Here is a 19952-nt window from a genome sequence, read left to right on the forward strand (position 1 = left end):
CAATTAGTCATTAACTCACCTTAAATAGAAAAAACAATAGCCTAAGCTACATTCTCTTTAACCGAAATATTGACATAGAAAACTTTGAATTCTTATATCTCGGCCTACACCTGGTCCTTTTATACAGAAAAATTTCATTCATCTACATATTCATATACGACTAATTCCCAACATTTAAACTATTCAAAACTACAGTTTTAAGGTTTCAAAATTTTTCGACGTACAATGGCTATTATGACGAAAATTCATTAAAACTTGATAAATCATTAACAAAACTAGAAAGTAACTTTAGAAACCTTCTAATCATATTAAAAAAGTTTAAAAACACCTTGAAACCACGTTTTAATTCAGAATCTCAAAATCCACCATTAACAATCCAATTTTTGGCTTTTATTTAAAACATGCATTTTACTGGCTAAAAATTTAGTTTAAGAGACTAAATATCATTTAAAAACTAATAGAAAGATGAATGGTTACTTTTGATGGGAGAAAAATGGGCTTTGACTCAAATAAAGAAAAAGCGCGTGTGAAGAAGAATAAGAAATTAATGAGACTTTTGGATGTTTTTCTTGGTTTCGATGGAGATTTATGGTTACGTTCATAGTAGAATCAATAGGAATTAGGATTTGGAAATAAAAACCAATTGGGAGAGATGAGAGAGTAGAAGGGAAGACAACAAAATGAAGGGGAATTTTTCTGTCGTGAACAATTTGGAGAATGGGGTTTTTTAGGATGAGTTTAAAAATCAAGTTAAATTGCATCATAAAAACTCTAAATTTTAACTCTTTTACATATCATTACTATTTTCAAAATTAACGGCCGTAAGAACTTATTTTTAGAATTTGATTTAAGTTCCTAATAGCCATTGTCGAAAACATTATTGGTTACCAAACTTACAAAATTTCGAACACATTTGGGCTAAGATTCTTTTTTTTACCCTCAAAACTTCAAGGCATAATCAATTTTTACACATTTGGGGTGTAACATATATCATGCATAATCAATTTATCCATAAAATCACATGTGATTGGAATTGGTATATACACATCATTTCACATTAACCATTTAATCATATCATTTATAACATACAATCACCATAATAGTCAGTTTGAAACACTTGTGTTTCCCCCTTCTTTTCGATTTAGCATCTCTTTGAAATACTTAATGTATCTCCAATATTCCACAATATATAGATCTTAATCAATGTTTCAATCTTAACAAATATTATTATTGATAAATCAATAATTAAAATTTCTAATAAGTTAAATCCACACCTGATGGTTAGCTTTTCCACTAGATCTAAACTCTGATCTTTAGTGATGGGGCAAAAAAATAGATCTCCCACTTGATCTGATTTAAAAGATGACCATGAATTCAATCTCTAATCTTAAAAGTTTGAGTAGAGAACTTACTATTGTTTTCTTTTTATGAAGAAATCTGATTGATTTCTTATGGGTGTAGAGAATCTGAATAATCAAATAAACCTTTCAAAAATAATTATGTAAAAATCAGCCTCTATACACTTTTATAAGTAATGGACAAATTGATATGGGTTTTTCCCCATAGATAATTACGTTACTAAGATTAAGTTGGAGAGAACAATCGCTAGAATAATCATTACTAAGATTAAAGAGGAGTTCAACATCCAAAGAAAATAAAAGAATATATTAGAACATAGAAATAATTTATGCACTTGAAAGAGTAGGATTAGTAGATCAATTATCACTAAAGAAGTGAAGAGAAAATGAAAATTAATGAAATATAGTGACTAATGATGGTGGTGCGACGGTAGTGAAGTGGTAGTTTGGTGGTGGAGAATGATATCAAATGGTAGTGAATGGAAATCGATGGTCCCAAGAATGAGGTTTAGAGGTTATGTCTCATCCCATTTTTTCCTATTAATTGTAAAATAGTGAAACTGCCATCCCCTATGTCTTAAATTAATTGCGCCAAAATGAACACAAGGAAGTGTTGTGGCTTAGTGGAAGGAAGCTCATTAACTATCCTAGAAGTCTCTAGTTTGAACTCCCATGTTCTCATATTTTTTAATTAATTTATTGCACAAAATTGACATGTGCATTCAAGCCTTGCCGTCCACCCCCTTATTTCCATATATGGAGGATTCCTTTCCTCTTTTAGCAAGTTAAACTTTCCTTATGTTGTAAGACAAATTCCTCTTTTCACTCATTGTTTCACATCCTTGCCAAAAACTCTTCTCTTGCCATAAGATTGTGATACAAAGAACCCAGACATGGTTGACCAAGTTACACACACCCCTTATTCCGTCCACCAACCTCATTTGCACCCTAATATTCATTTTTATTCATTTTCTTCATCTTCTGTTTCTTTCAAATCAAAATATAACCACCACCACCTCCTTTTAACTTTTTTTGCCAACCACCACAACCGATCATTCCAACACCATCAAAGACCTCCTAACCACTGTAGATGCCACCCCTTTTCCTCCCTCCTTCCTTCAACTGTGGTGACCGCCGCCGCAAACCACCGCGAGTCTCCTCCTACTTTTAATATTTTCTCACCATCGTCGGACCACCACTCCTCCACAGTCGAACCACTGCCGAGCCATCACTGATGACCAAAATTTTGCTTTTTGCTTCCTCTTTCTTTTGTCGATTTCTTAGTGACTAAAACTCATATTCTTCTTTCACTTATTTGATTATTTATTTCTAGATCACTCAAACATAGATATCATTCCACTATTGATCCTTCGATCATATCGTATTAAAATCAGAGTAAGTAAGTTTGTTCGATTCGTAAATTAATCATTTGAGAAATACCATAGTTTGGTCGAATGGTATGGGGAGATAATATCATCAAGTTATTTTATTATTGGTTTAACATAAGTACTAATGTGATTTCGTATCAACTTGACGGACCAAATGACGCCAGTCAAAGAGATCCTTAGTATGATAACAAAGATAACTAATCCAAGTCTCGATTTAAGGGTAAGTAATGGTGAGAACTATTTCAAGCGATTAAAACTTTAAGTGTTAAAAATCAAATTCGATAGATCTAATTAAAATATGTATTCGATACGATAGATTCATCTATCGGTTTAGATCCAAGTTAAATCTCCTCTAATAGGATCGAGGCAATCAGATCTACAGTTTAAGTAGTGGGATTTAACTCTCATTTTAAGTGAAATATTATGTTATTTAATTTAATAAAATGTTAATTAATTAATTAATTTGTAAGTACATTAAGTACTCGATTGGAGTTGAAAAACTCAATGAAAGAGGAATCCAAGTAAGTGTCCTAAATAATTAAGTGTTGTGAAAATCCATAATTTGTGATATATGTAATGTTGATCTCAACTCTATGTTATGTGATTTACGGCTAGATTGATATGTGATGGTCTAAACATGTGATATATGTAATTGTATGTTAAGATCCATGTTTTAATATAAATATGATTTTTAAAGCATGCTAAAGTGAAAACTATGTGATATGTGGAAATGTGAGCATGATACATGCATGTGTAAAAGCCCAAAAATATGAGTTATGAGCATGAATATGTGAAAAATGTGAAAAGTGAAACATATGTGTTAAAATGGTCATATCACATGCATGGGATGGGATTGTGAAAGGAGGAAGCTATGTGGCAGTTTAATTGGGATTATGTGGTTGTTATTGGCAATTATGTGGTGGATTGTCCACAAATGGTTTGTTATCGGATTGACGAGTTTTGGGGAACTCGATATTTGTGTGTAGCAGAGATAGGTAGGAAATCCTCTAAACTAGGCATTATTACATAAGCATAACTTGTTATTTTCATTAAATTTGATTATATGTGAATTCTGTGAAAGTTATATTTATGATGATTTGGATGTATTATTCTACATGTTGAAATATATGTTTGTTATTATCTCACACTAAGCATTTTAAAGCTCACCCATGTTATGTGTGTATCTCCAGTAATCCTTGTAATTGAGGCTCAGATTCAGATCTTTAGAGAGGCTCTCAGGTTAATGATCTCTTGGTAATGGGTATTTTTTAAAAAATAATGTGGGTCTAATACGAACTATATGAGTTCATTTTAGATTTTTATTATGGACTTTAATTTGGGTTTGTCTTGATAACTTTTTAGACTCTATTTTTAAATTATGAACAGTGGTATGGGATTTTTATTTTTAAAAGGAACAAATATTTTTTTATTGAGAGGAACAGGATATTTTAAAAAAGACATTTTCAAGACAAGTGACTTTTTCTTATAAAAATGTTTTAGCTATATTCATAGCCCATGTAAGTACTCAGATCGGGCCATAGCGTCTATGCCCGATTTAAGGGGTTACATTTAGTGGTATCAGAGCCCGACTTCAAACTCAAACTATGGGTGACAATGTTTTCAAAAAATTTATGCATCATAAAAAGGGGTATTTTAGGAACAACATGCCACATCTGATTAGTTATAAAGAAATTCGAGATCTCTCAAAGCCGATCCGAGGTAAGTGATCTTTAGATGTAAAATTTTAGACTTTGAAAACTATAGAACTGTGAAAACTATAGATTGTGAAACTATAGAAAACTTTAGACTAAGTCAACTTTAGACCGTGAAAACAATAAATTGTAAGACTCGTAGAAAGTGATAAAATGATTGATCGAAAAATAATCAAGTGATAACGATAAAACTTATCTCTACTTACAACTTGTAGAAAACTTAAAATAAGTACTCGCGGTGTTAAAACCAGAGGAATGAGAGCTCCTGGAGGGTCGGGTCAAGGAACCCAAATTGACTCATTCGCGTTTCGGGTGCGAACCCTTAAGGAGCCTGCAAATGAGGTTAAATCGTAGGCTATGTTGCAAGTGTTGGAACGAGTGGGGGGTGTCCAAATTCCTGCTAATAGTTGTGGAAGTGTTGCTAACAGGCTACGATAAAGTAGGGCTAAATTGTTTAGGAGCATTGCAGGGATGACCCCCACTATAGCTGAGTATTGGTTGGAGGCTACAAAGTGGATTCTTGATGATATGAAGTGTACACCTGAATAGAAGCTTAAGGGGACTGTGTCATTGTTGCATGGTAAGGCCTATCGCTGGTGGTAGGCCATTGTGAGGGGCACCCAAACCGATCATTTGATGTGGGATTATATTCTGGAGGCCTTTTAGAAGAAATATGTAGGTGTGAGATACGTCGAGCCTAAAAGACTTGATTTTATTGAGCTGAGGGAAGGTAGTATGTTTGTGGTTGATTACAATACAGAGTTCCTGAGGCTTAGTAGTTATGCTCTGGGAATGGTTGCTGATGAGTAGGATAAGTGCACCCGATTTGAATTGGGGCTTAGATCTAATTTGATGGTGCAAGTCGCTATGCTGCAAGAGAAGGTTTTTTAAACATTGATAGAGAAGACCAAAATTTGTGAGGAGGTTAGGCGCATTAAGTGCGAACGGAACAAGAAAGAGCTGCTACTAAAAGAGACTCCAGTGTGAATGGATAGAATCCGCATCAATTAAGTGAGGCATAGATGATTGACCCTACTAGAACTTTGTCGTAGCAGGAGACAAGAACTAGAATTGTGCCACCCATAGCAAGAGACATCCAGAAAAGTGTTGGTGAAGCATGGGTGCATCCCTAAAATGTTAGTCACTAGACCATAAGATCCGAGAATGTCATTGAATGAATGAGCAAATGTAAGTATAGGGTCAGAATCATGCACCGAATTAGGGAGCTAGGCAACAAACATAGAGAGTTCAAGGGAAAAATAGGGGACGTAATGCAGATCAGAGATAGTGAGCACCGAGTCAAGGTGCTAAATGCAAGGGAGCCAGTGCTTGTGTATGCGGCCAAAAACCGAGAGGATCATGATTCTACCCATGTGATAGTAGGTACCTTTACTATTAATCTTGTTCCTTATTTTACATTAATAGATAATGGCTCTACACATTAGTATATGTATTGCGTGATGGCTGAAAAATTGGGTATTTAGGTAGAGGAAATGGTTAGTGATGTGACCGTACTTAGTCCTTCAGAACAATTTGTGCATATAAATAAAATCTATAGGTGATGTCTATTGCAAGTGCAAGGTAATGTATTTTCTACCAACTTTATGGAACTACCCTTCGGAGAATTCGATCTCATATTGGGAATGGACTAGTTGAGTGAGCATCGAGTCATCTTAGACTGCAACATTAAACAAGTTACTTTGAGGAATTATTCTAGGAATTAGATAATCATGGTTGAGAAGTGTCAGAATTATCCCACTAATATGATTTCTGCCTTGGTAGCAGAGAAATTGGTTCGTAACTAATGTAGCGCCTATCTCGCGTACATCCTAAACACGAATGTGGATAGTGCAACATTGTAGAATATTCTTATGGTAAAGGTGTTTCCTAATATCTTTCCTGAAGAGCTGTCCAGTCTACCTTCTAAGCCTGAGGTCGAGTTTGGAATTGAGTTGTTGCCTACGACAGCACTGATGTCCATTGCACCCTATCACATGACACTTAAGGAACTAAAGGAGCTTAAGGCTCAATTACAAGAGTTTCTAGATCGTGTCTTCATAAGGCCGAGTGTGTTACTGTAGGGAGCTCTAGCTTTTTTTTTGTAAAAGAAGGATGGGTGTATAAGGTTATGCATTGATTATTGTTAGATGAATAAGTTGACTATGAAAAAATTAGTACCTATTTATGAGGATTGATGACCTATTCGTTCAATTCTGAGGTGCCAAAAAGTAAGGTTGAACATAGAATAACTCTTTCAGACTGTCCATCAGACTGTGGATGATAAGCAGTACTGAAATTCAATCTCGTACCAAGTACATTTTTTGAAGAGTCTACACGATGTACTTGGTACGAGATTGAATTTCAGTACTGCTTATCATCCACAGTCTGATGGACAGTCTGAAAGAGTTATTCAAATTCTCGAGGACATGTTACGAGGATGTGTAATTGATTTCCAAGGTAATTGGGAGGAGCATTTACCACTTGCAGAGCTTGCTTATAGTAATAGTTTTCAGTCGAGCATTCAGATGGCTCCGTATGAGGCACTTTATGGGCGTAAGTGTAGGACACGTTTCTGTTAGACAGATTTGGAGGAGAAGAAAGTGTTGGGACCAGATTTAGTTCAAGAGACTGAAAACAATGTGAAATTTATTTGGGATCGGTTAAAACAGCTTCAGATTAACAAAAGTCTTACTCTAACTTAAAGAGGAGAGATATTGAGTATAATGTGGGTGGCCAAGTCTTCCTTAAGGTTGCACCATAGAAGAAGGTATTGGGATTCAACCACAAGGGAAAGTTGAGTCCAAGGTTCATTGGACCTTATTGCATCATTAAGAGGGTTGGACAAGTAGCTTATCAGGTGGAGTTACCTTCAGGGTTGGATTGCATTCACAATGTTTTCTATGTGTCTATGTTGCTACGATATTGATCCGACCCTTCTCATGTGATTCCGGTTGAGGAGATAGAAGTTCATCATGACTTGACTTTTGATAAAGAACCAGTGCAAATTTTTTATCATGATGTCAAAATGTTGAGGGGAAAACTAGTGTCATTTGTCAATGTTTTGTGGAGGAATCACAATTCTAATGAGTCTACTTGGGAACCGGAAGATGCGATGCGAAAGCAATACCCTGATCATTTCCCAGGTAATTTTAAAGATGAAATTTTCTTTTTAGGACGGTAGAGTTGCCACATCCTATTTTTTTCCTATTAATTGTAAATCAGTGAAATTGCCATCTTCTATGTCTTAAATTAATTGCGCAAATTTGAACACAAGGAAGTGTTGTGGCTTACTGGAAGAAAGCTCATTAACGATCCTAGAAGTCTCTAGGACACACACCCCTTGTGCCATCCACCACCCTTATTTCCACCCTAATCTCTATTTTTTTTCATTTTCTTCATCTTATTTATCTCTCAAATTAAAACAGAACCACCACCATCTCTTGTTAACTTTTGTTCTCCAGCCACCACAACTGAGCCTTCCACCACCATCAAAGACTGCCTAACCACCATAGACATCGTCCCTTTTCAATCCTCCTCCTTTTCACCGTCATTGCAAACCACTATAGGTCTTCTCCTCTTCCACCTATTTTCTCTTATTTTTCTCTTTTCTCCTTTCATCCAATTTTAGTGACCCAAACCTCGTCCTATTAATATTTTCTCACAATCGTCAAACTGTCGCTCCTCCATAGCCAAACCACACCGAGCCATTGCCTAGCCACTGTTCTTCAACCACCGTCACTGCCACCGCTGGTGGCCAAAATTTTTTCATTTTTCTTCCTCATTCTTTTGTCGATTCCTTAGTGACTAGAACTCATATTTTTCTTTCTCTTATTCAATCATTTATTTCTAGATCACTCAAGCTACAATCTCATTACATCCTTGATCCTTCAATCATCTCGTATTAGATCAAAAGTAAGTAAGGTTGTTCGATTTGTAAATTCTTCATTTTAGAACTACCTTGGTTTGACAGAATGGTATAGGGTGATGATATCATCAAGTTATTTTATTATTGGTTTAACATAAGTACTAATGTGATTTTGTATCAACTTGAAAGACCAAATGACATCGATCAAAGAGATCCTTAGTGTGATAACGAAGACAACAAATCCAAGTCTCGATTTAAGTGTAAGTGATGGTGAGAACTATTTCAAACGATTAAAACTTTAAGTGTTAAAAATCAAATCCTATAGATCTAATTAAATTATGTATTTGATGTGATAGATTCATCTATCGATTTAGATCCGAATGAAATCCCCTCTAATATGATTGTGGCAATTAGATCTACTGTTTAAGGTGTGCGATCTAACTCTCGTTTTAAGTGAAATATAATGTTATTTAATTTAATAAAATGTTATTTAATTAATTAATTTGTGATTACAATAAGTACTCGAGTGGAATTGAAAAACTCAATCAAAGAGTAATCCAAGTAAGTGTCTCAAACTATTAAGTGTTGTGAAAATCTATGATTTGTGATATGCGATTCATGTAATGTTCATCTCAACTCTATGCTATGTGATTTATGGCTAGATTGATATTATGTCTAAACATGTGATCTCAACTCTATGTTTTGTTGATCTCAACTCTATGTCATGGCTAGATTGATATTATGTCTAAACATGTGATATATGTATGTGTATGTTAAGATTAGTGTTTTAATATAATTATGTATGTTAACACATGCTAAAGTCAAAACTATGTGATATGCGGAAATGTGAGCATGCTACATGCATATGTGTAAAAACCAAGAAATATGAGTTACGAGCATGAATATGCAAAAAATGTGAAAAGTGAAACATATGTGTTAAAATGACCATATCATGGCATGGGGTGGGATTGTGAAAGGAGAAAGCTATGTGGCAGTTTAACTGCGATTATGTGGCCATTATCAGCAATTATGTGGTGGCATGTCCACGATGTGTTATGTGACCGAATATCGGTATCTATATGGTGGCTTGTTCACAAATAATGTGTTATTGGGTGGATGAGTTTTAGGGAACTTGATATTAGTGTGTAGTAGAGATATGTAGGGAATCCTCCAAAGTGGTCATTATTACATAAACATAACTTGTTATGTTCATTAAATATGATGATATGTGAATTCTATGAAAGTTATATTTATGATAATTTGGATGTGTTATGTTATGTGTTGAAATATATGTTTGTGACGATTTCACACTAAACCATCTATAGCTCACGCATGTTATAGGTTTATCTCATGTAATCCTCATAATTGAGGCTCAAATTTGGATCTTCGGAGGCGCTCTCGAATAAATGATCTCTTGGTTATGGGTATTTTTTTTAAATAATGCAGAACTTGTACAAACTATCTGAGTTCATTTTGGATTTTTATTATTGACTTTAATTTGGGTTTTTCTTAATAAATTTTTGGACACTATTTTGAAATTATGCATTGTGGCATGAGATTTTTATTTTAATATTTTGGGATAATATTGCATGAATTGTTTTTATGTGATTTTTAAAACGATCAATAAATATTTTAGTGATTATTAGCTGCAACAAATTTCTAATTTAAAAACTAAGTTACAATACGAATTTTTTAATTTAAAAGGAACAAATAATTTTTTATTGAGAGGAACACTATGTTTAAAAAAAAGAGATATTTACAAGACAAATGATTTTTTCTTATAAAAACATTTTGGCCATCTCCATGGCCCATGTAATTACTCAGATTCAGTCATAGCGTCTAGGCCTAGTTTGAGGGGTTACAAGCTAAAATAAAACAAAAAGTGATAAAGGGAGCAGCAAGGAGGAAGAACGGCCAAAAGGGGAGGAGAAGAAAATCAAATTAAAGGAAAATGTGAATGGTGGCTACATTAGGTGGGATGGATGGTTCAAGCTTGGTAAATGGGAGAAAATTGAAGTTTTGGGGGACAAAGGCATGAAAAGTGGATAATGGGGAACATGTGGAGTGAAACCAGGGTTTATGGTGGAAAGTCAACTAGTTAAAAGAGGAAATAATCTTCCCTTGCATTGTAATTAGGAGTGGACGGTAATGGAAACTTTGACCAAGGTTTGATGGGCCAAAATTAAATAAAAATAATGTGGATGTGTGGAATTGAACATGGGACCTAATAAATTTTATTTTTGCTCTTAATCACTAGGCTAACTTACTTTATTGTTAACAATCAAACAACATTTATTTAAAAACATGGTGTGACATTTATTAAGGTTTGAAGAAAAAATGCATCAATTAGAAAATAATATGGGGGAAAGGATTCAAACTGATGTCTTCAAGGATAGTTCCACTACTACTAAATCACTAGACATGATACCTATTTATTATCAAATCCGCAAAGGTCCTCTTAAAAAGAATCCAACGGCGACCACTCTCGATTCATTAACCCAATTATTTGAGTGCAACAGAAACCCTCGTTTGACGTCTCAGTTCTAGAAGAAGTTGTATGAGGTATTCTTACTCATTTGGACTTTAATATGATATTCTATCCGAAGATTAATGGACAGTCTAAATAGATTATTCAAATATTGGAAGATATGTTAAGGGGATGCATTATTGACTTCTGAGGTAGTTGGGAAGAACACTTATGATTGGATGAATGTACCTATAATAATAGTTTTCAGTCGAGTATACTGATGGCACCGTATAAGGCTTTGCATGATCGAAAGTGCCAAATACCACTATGCTGGACTGAACTGGGTGGCAAGAAAGTGTTGGGTTCGGAACTAGTACATGAGTCTGAGAGGGAAATCAGATTGATTTAAGATAGATTGAAAACAACTTCGGATAGGCAGAAGTTATGTGTGGACCTAAAAAGAAAGGATATTGAGTACAATGTCAGAAATCAAGTTTTTTTGAAAGTGTCTCCACAGAGGAAAGTTATAAGGTTCGGGCAGATGGTCAAGTTGAGTCCTAGGTTCATTGGACCCTACTAGATTCTAAACAAAGTTGGTCTAGTGGCATATCAGTTAAAATTACCTCCAAAATTGGACTGTATCAGCTACGTGTTTCATGTTTCCTTGTTGAGATGTTACCGATATGACCATTCCCATACTGTTCTGATCGAGGAGATTGTGATACAACCAAAATTTTCCTTCAAGGAGGAACATGTGCAAATTCTTGATCGCAAGGTAAAAAGTCTTGAGAAGGAAACGAATCCCACTTGTTATAGTTCTGTGGCAAATCCATGGCACTGAGGAGGCCACATGGGAACCAGAAGACTCGATTCCTTAATAGTATACTTATTTGTTCAAATAAGGTAAATTTTGAGGACAAATTTTCTTTTAAAGAGGGGTGAGTTATCATACCCTAATATGTTTGAAGTTAATTAAAATGATTAAACCTAGAATGAGTTATAGGATTGATGGTTAAGTGTTAGTGCAACCTTTCTAAAGGCCTAAGTTCAAGCCCCTTCCTTCTCATCTTTATATTATTTTCGACAATCCTATGGTAATTTGCTTGTGCCACCCCTAAGGTTTACAAACCCTAGGTATTTAATCACTTTTTTTTCCTATTTTCATTGTTAACATTTCCCATTTTCAAAATCCTATTAGAATTTGCTTTCCACATTTTTCCTCTTCTTTTCTCTCATTCTTGCACCATATTTTCACCTTTGTGTTGTCAAATGTTTTTCCTTAATGAATCACCCCATTCGTTCGATTTCTAACGATGTTTAGATTTGTTGTCAATGGCTTCTATTATCTTTTCCAAAAGACGCACTTAGTTTCAATAGTTAGATCTTGTATTTTGATTTTAAAAAATCCGACGTTAATCTTTCACTTTGATTAATAAATCATTCTCAGATATTGTCAAAATATTTGATACTAAAAGTTAATTTGTGTTTATTTTACGATCTCCCACACGGACGTGTGGACCACACGGATGGACCACGCAACCATGTTCACCTATAAATCTTAGGGACTTTCGTGAATCAGATGGCCTTAGCTAGTTACGTGGCCTGCCACACAACCATGTCCTTACTGTAGGGAATTTTATTGTTACTCACACGGCTTCAGGCTATTACATAGTTAGGCAACACAACCATGTACACCTCTTCCACATAGCATCAGGCTATTACACGGCCTGGCCACACGACCGTGTGACCCTGTTTTATAACTTTGCCTAGAAATTTGTGATATGATTAGTTTAGTCCTTGTATAGTCCTCGAATTGTTTAATAATTTTTGTGCACTCAATTGTGACACTAACAATATGTATATTCTGGAATCTATGATCTAATTGAATGAACTGTTACTATTATATGGATGATATGTGATATGATACATGCCTACGGTTATGGTATACTCGATGATTTGTTATTATTGTAATTGTTTCTATATTATTGATTGCATGTTCAACATGCCTACTGATACTATTAAACTGATTGCATGACTACAATTTCTATATTGTACTATTACTAGCATGCCATGTTGCATAGCATGGGGATTGGGGGATATTAAAGGAGAAATTATTGGTAGTTTTAAATCTGCAAACACTGGTGGTTTATCTACAACTTACTGGAAGTTTATCTACAATCTTTTTATCTAAAATTTACGGTGGTTTACTATAAACTCTAAATTATATAGATTTTTTATAATTGTTTATATCACCTTTTTACTTCAAATTTATGCTAATCTAAGTATTTGGTATTTAAATTGGGTGGTTTATGTTCATATTGAGACAATGGACATAATTTTAGTAAAGTATGCAATTTTATAATTTTGTGTATTAATTTTGCATAGTTTCACTATTTTATGTTACATACTAATAATAAGGAAGGTTATTCAATTCATGCAAGGATATGAGTTACAATCCACCTCAATTGAATGGCAAAGACAACAAATTGTGCATTCAATTTGATCCAACTGAAGTTGTCTTAATTAAGAAGAGCAAGCTTGATTAATTGGATCACAAAACCATCCAAGTAGGGGGAGCGAGCGGAGCCCAATTTTGGCTAAGGTATGAAGAGAAGCCCAAAATTAGCTTTGGGATAATTAATTTAGAGGTCCTTGCACTTGTAAACAAATAAGAAATCAACTCTCAAATTTTACCTAAGAAACCGTCCACCTTCTGTCATGATTCATGCATGAAATCAAGCATGAATCAAGCAACCATCAACTCCTTTCTCCATAACTTATGGTCGACCAAGAAAAGGAGAAACCTAAGGGATATTGAAGCTATTTTTAGTAAACTCCTTAGCCATCCCTCTACTATAAATACGACCTCTTACTTCCCATTCATTCATCACTGATCCCTCATCTGTCTCTCATTCCTCTCATCTTTTCCTTTTCGCTTTTCCACCCATAAGCCTTCCATTCCTCCACCTCCTTTAGCTAGCATTTTCCCTTAAGGAAAACCACTCTTGGCCAGCCACCTTAACGAACAGTTTACGGAGAAGTAGCCGTGAGAATTGGAGGAAGCCTCCACGATTAGTCACTAAACTTATCAAACAATTTATTCTTCCTGTTGCTTCTTCTTAATTATCCAAATATGTTTGCAAATTGTTGTGATGGTTTTCCATTGACAATGATGACTTAATTTTGTTTTAGCTAGAATTATTACATTAGTTTGATGAAGTTCATTTGATTCATGTTTATGATGTTCTGTGCCTCAATTGTTCACGCTTTCAATTAAACTCGTGCATGTATTTCACTCATTAAAATGTAATGGAATGCATTTGAATAAGTTGATCAATCCTAGCCAAATGATGATTAATCGTCAATAATTGAAAGATGCATGCTTAATTTAGATCCTAGCCCGATTAAATCAAAAGTTCATAATAACTTGAGAGAACTCTATTACCTTGCATAACTTTTATATTTGTGTGATTAAATTTTTTCTGACCTAATCCGTCCCTGTTACTTCACATAAACTCTAAGAACCCTTAGTTAAATATGATCATGGTAGTATGCATGGTTTTCTAAGTATAAGATTTCAAAAGGACTTATAATTGGTTTAAAGTTAATGAAAGATCGAGTTGCCATGGAATATTTTTCGGAACTTTATTAAGCATGATGAAAATTAACTAAGTCAAATGTGTAATTATTCTAGCTTATTCATGTTATTATTGTTTAACCTGTGAAATTGTTGCTAAACTATCTCATTTCATTCATTGCATTTAGATTAATTCATTTGCATTTAATTAATTTACTGTAACACCTACCAATAAAAATTATTTTGTTTTGTTACCAACTTGTAATCTTTAGTGTTGCAATTATTTGATTAACATATATAGTCCAAGTGGAGACGACAACTCTTATACTTACTTATTACTTGCTAACGACTGTGTATACTTGCACAAACCTATGTGTACAAGTTTTTGGCGTCGTTACTAAGGACTGTTAATTTTATCATTATTTCATGCAATTTGTGATTTATTTTTAGGTTTTATGAGCATAGATCGAATCATCGATCTACTTCCTATAAACCTTAAAATCAAGTGAATGTTTCGACAAAGAAGACGAGAAAGATTAGCCCAGAGAGAAGATGCAAAGATGGTCCTTGAAAATCAAAACGATTTTCAAGGGAATGGAGCTGCTAATGTTTGTAATCCAATCCTTATTGTTGATGGTAAGGATAAAGTTATAAGGCATTACCCTATGCCCTTTTTTAATTAGTTAAATCCCAGAATTAGAAGACTGGAGATTGGGGTACTGCAGTCTAAATTGAAGCTTGTGATGTTTCAAATTGTCTAAACAATGGGTCAATTTAGTGGAATGCCCATGGAAGATCCACACATTCACCTTCAACTATTCATGGAAGTGAGCAATTCCTTTAAGATAATTGTTGTAACTGAAGACACATTGAGATTGAAGTTGTTTCTATACTCGTTGGGAGATCAAGCACGAGCATCACTTAATTAGTTGCCACCACATTTAATTTCAATATGGCAAGAATTAGCTGAACGCTTTCTTGTAAAGTATTTCCCACCTAAAAAAATTGCTAAGTGGCAGAATAAGATCACTACTTTTCAAGAAATGGATGATGAATCCCTATACTATACTTGGGAAAGATTCAAAGAGTTATCTCATTAATGCCCTTACCATGGGATTCCGCATTGCATCCAATTGGAGACATTTTATAATGGTCTTAACTCACACACAGGGTTGGTGGTAGATGCTTCTACGAATGATGCTTTCTTGTCGAAGTCTTATAATGAGGCTTACGAAATTACTGAGTGAATAGCTTGTAATAATTGTTAGTAGCTGACAAATTGAGTAGCTTCAAAAAGATGAGTAGCGGAGTGTATAAAGACTTCACTCTCAAATCAAGTATCTTCTATCTATTCAATGTTGAAAAATTTTAATACTAACGCTTTAAATCATGTTGCAGCTTAGCCACTGAGCCAATTCGATGTTATTTCCTGCATATATTGTAGAGATGATCATTCTTTTAGGAATTTTCAATCAAATCCCATGTTGGTTTATTACGTAAGGAATCAAACTCATAATAGAAATGGAGAAGGACCATAGTCTAATTTCTATAATCCGTCATGGCAAAACCATCCAAACTTTACTTGGAAAAACCAAGGACCTAGACTGAACAACAACTACATACATCATAGATCAAATCAACCTCAGGGGTTCAATCAACAAATTCCAACGCCACCACAAGTTGAACTGTCTAATAGTTTAGAGAATTTGTTGAAGGCGTACATGGTCAAGAATGAATCCTTAATCTAGAACCAAGTAGAAACACTGAAAAATTATGAAAACCAAATGGGTTAGTTAACTACGGAGCTTCGTAATAGACCGCAGGGAAGTTTGCTAAACGACACAGAAAATCCAAGAAGTATGGGTAAGGAACATTGGAAAGTAGTTTCTTTACGAATTAGAAAGACTTTGGAACCAAAGGTAGCCGAGGTTGAAGATGGACCTACCAAGGAAAATGAAAATCAACCGATAGTTGAAATTCCTATACTAGTAAAGCCATATTCTATAAACTCTGAGCAGGTAAAATCTAAACTTATGAATTCCAATATTTTAACATCTATGACATAGGCAGAGACATTACCTTGGAAATGTTGTTTAGTTCAAGCTAAAGTTCCATCACCTCTATATCCTCAAAGAGTCTAGCAACATGAGCAACAACAGAATACCCAATTTAAGATAATGTTGGATGTGTTGAAATAGCTACGTATCAACATTCTGTTGGTGAAAGCTTTGGAGTGAATGCGAAACTATGAGAAAGTTATGAAGGAATTTTTTTCTGAGAAGAGAAGGTTTGAGGAATTTGAAACTGTAGCCCTGACTACAGAATGTAGCTTATTTTTTCTAAATAGGCTACCTTCTAAATTGAAGGATCCAGGAAGTTTCACCAGAACTTGCAATATTGGAGAACCCTATTGTTGTAAGGCTTTGTGCGGTTTGGGATTGAGTATCAATTTGATGCCTACTTCTGTGTTCAAATGATAAGGTAAGGCCAGACTGACTAGTGTTACACTCTAACTAGTCAATAGATTCTTAGCGCATCCGAAAAGAAAACTCAAGGATGTATTGGTATGTGTTGGTAAACTCACCATGCGAGTTCAAGATGAACAGGTGACCTTTAATGTACTAAAGGCCCTAAAATCTCCTGATGAGGTTAAAGATTATTCTACTGTCTCCGAGGTAAATCTGTTGGTTCTTACCAAATTAGATTTCAATTCTTCAAGTGATCCATTGGAAGGTATTTCATCTGATTCTCTACATCAGGTTGTGGACGGTACATGTTTGGCCTTGTTGGAAGCTAACTTGAAAGGAGTCAATTCAAAAGTTCAGTTCAAATTAGTAGAGCTATCATCATATGAGTACAAGCAACTCAATTTGTCAAGAAAAGAGCTAGCCGAGTTAGACTTAACTATTTTTAAAAGGCACGAGAAAGGTATCGAGTGGACTTTGTAAATACTAAAAATGGATCTATCAAGGGATAGAAGAGTTTGATTCAATCTCGAGTATTTGATCCTGGAAAACTCGAGTCCCAATGGTTAAAAGCAAGGATCATGTATCTCATCTACGGCATTCAATGGGTGAGGCAAGTATCAAAGATAGAAGATATCACAAATAATGAGCTAACTCCATTAAGGACAATCACGAGTTGGAAAATTTATATGAATGACAGAAAGTTAAGCAAAACAAAGTAGAAAGACCATTTCCTACTGCTATTCCATGATCAAATGTTGAACATAATTACTGGGCAAGATTATTTTTTCTTTCTAGATGGGTATAATTGATATGATAAATGGCCTTTTGACATTGCTTAGATCAATGATAATCCCCAATAACATTGATGGAGTTCCCTTCAGTTTCTTTACCATTATTTTTAAATTTAAGTTTTTTTCCTTCATTAGAATAAATGGCATGATTAGAAAAATTTTCTTGAATTAGTACATTAAATTAATTTTGTCTAAGAAGATTGCAACTTATGTGGGACCATTTGTGACCCCTCCAACCTTTCCTGGGAACTTGATTTGATGTAATTTTCTCAGAAAAATTTTCTAAGTAGCCTAAAAGGAATTTTAATTTTTGTTTTAAATTTTAAGTTTCTTTTCCTTTTTCTTTTTATTTTTATGTTCAATAGGAGGGTCAAGTTGGCCCAATGTTTAATCAGTTTATTTCTATCAGGTTTTATTTCAGTACAAATATTAAATTTTTTGTAGTTTTGGGCTCGAGGCCCAGAACAATGGTGAAGAGAAAAATATCCAACACTCGCTACCCCTTCCCTTTGCTGTAGCATCACTTCCCCACGCTGCAGCAATCTTAGAAAAAAGGGGATGACACAAATTAATAAAAAGGGGAGGAATTTCTTTTATTTCTTTTTCTTAGTATTATTTTTAGGATATTTTTATTTACTTAGGAATATTTTGTTTTAACATGAAATAAATTGAATAATTTGTAATACATGAAAAAATTAAGCCCAAATGTTGTTCTCTAATAAAAAAGAAAAACAAAGTAATATGGTAATGTGAATGTACATGTCTAAGATTGGATTTTCAAGAACAAACTTGGTATTTAAGCAACCTTCATGACTCACCTCTCTAATTGCAATCCTATTTGGTGTACAATTTTCATTCATTGCTTTGTTATTATGCAATAAGGACATTGCTTCTTTTGAAAGTGGGTAAGGGCCAATCTTGTATATGTTTATGATTTTTTTTCAATTTTCACACATAAGTATGCAAAATAAATTAAGTGCTGAGAGAAAATTCTTGTTAATAAGTTAGCTCATATGAAATTATAATTGCTAATTTTGTTCAAGTTTTTTGAATTATGTTAGAATAATCATGATTTAGTATGTTTTAGAAGTTTCATGCGAAATTATTCCATGATGGTATAGGCACATTTTGTTTGGACCGTTTGAACCTTTCAAGCTTACCATAATTAAATTTAACCCTTGAAACCTTAAATTGAGCTATATGACCTATTTATTTGATCTACCTACATCATAAGCCATTTTACCATCTTTTCATAAATTTTACCGTAATTTTTGCACCAACCTTTACTTGCTTTGGTGAATAAATTTTGGGGAGAAGTCAAAAGAAGGTATTTGATGTACTAAAAGAGAGAGAGAGAGATCAAATGTTGAAATAAATTGATCAAATGTTGAATGATAAAATGATGTATGATCAAATGATGAGAAGTATGAGCTTTAAAAATTAAATTTGGGGGTGTTGACCCTAAGGAGAAAGGTGAATTGTGCTACACAAGGTCTAAGGCAAATTAAGGTTATTTAAACCTAAAAATCACTTCTTTTAAATCCCTACCGTGAGCCTAGCCCAATTACAACCCTATGAAAGACCTATTGCTTTTGATGATTATGTTAACTGCATTAGTGGAGAAAAATTACTAAGTTCAACATATGAAGACCACAATTAAACCTTAGGATTGCGTTACTAAATAAACAATAAAGAAGAATAATTGAATGGTAGGATTTACGTGTAAATTTGAAAAGCATGTGAATTATTATTGTTGTTAACATCTTTCATTTGATATGAAAATTTAAAATTATACATTGCATATGAGCAACTTAACAACAATAAAAATTTGTGAGCATAAAATTTGTTGCAGCATGGTTATGTGAAAAAGTTGATTTTATGTAATTATTGTACAAGATTGCTCTAAACTTTTGCTTTGCATGAAACGTTACTCGGGACGACAAATGGATTAAGTTTGGGGGTGTGTAAACTCTAAATTATATAGATTTTTATAGTTGTTTATATCACTTTTTTACTTTAAATTTATGCTAGTCATGAGTATTTAATATTTAAATTGGGTGATTTCTGTTCATATTGAGACGGTGGGCATGATTTTAGTAAAGCATGCAATTCTATATTTTTTGTATTAATTTTGCATAGTTTCACTATTGTATTTTACATATTAATTTTTGAGTTTTAATTACTGCAATTAGACCATTGAATTAAGAAAAATGGAAGCTTTTTCAATTCATGCATGGATATGAGTTAAAATTCACCTCAATTGGATGGAAAAGACAAGAAATTGAACATTCAATTTGATCTAGTGGGAGCTGTCTTGATTAGGAAG

The 19952-nt window shown here is 34.0% G+C and overlaps 1 non-coding gene across 1 annotated transcript; it reads right to left on the bottom strand.

Moving 5' to 3' along the window:
• Positions 1–15378: 15378 nt before the first annotated feature.
• LOC121216565 (small nucleolar RNA R71) lies at positions 15379–15484 on the bottom strand. Its single transcript, XR_005912745.1, has one exon. It is a non-coding gene; the product is annotated as a small nucleolar RNA R71 (small nucleolar RNA).
• Positions 15485–19952: the final 4468 nt, after the last annotated feature.

The sequence above is a fragment of the Gossypium hirsutum genome, chromosome D04 (genome assembly GCF_007990345.1).
Source record: "Gossypium hirsutum isolate 1008001.06 chromosome D04, Gossypium_hirsutum_v2.1, whole genome shotgun sequence".
Taxonomy (NCBI): domain Eukaryota; kingdom Viridiplantae; phylum Streptophyta; class Magnoliopsida; order Malvales; family Malvaceae; genus Gossypium; species Gossypium hirsutum.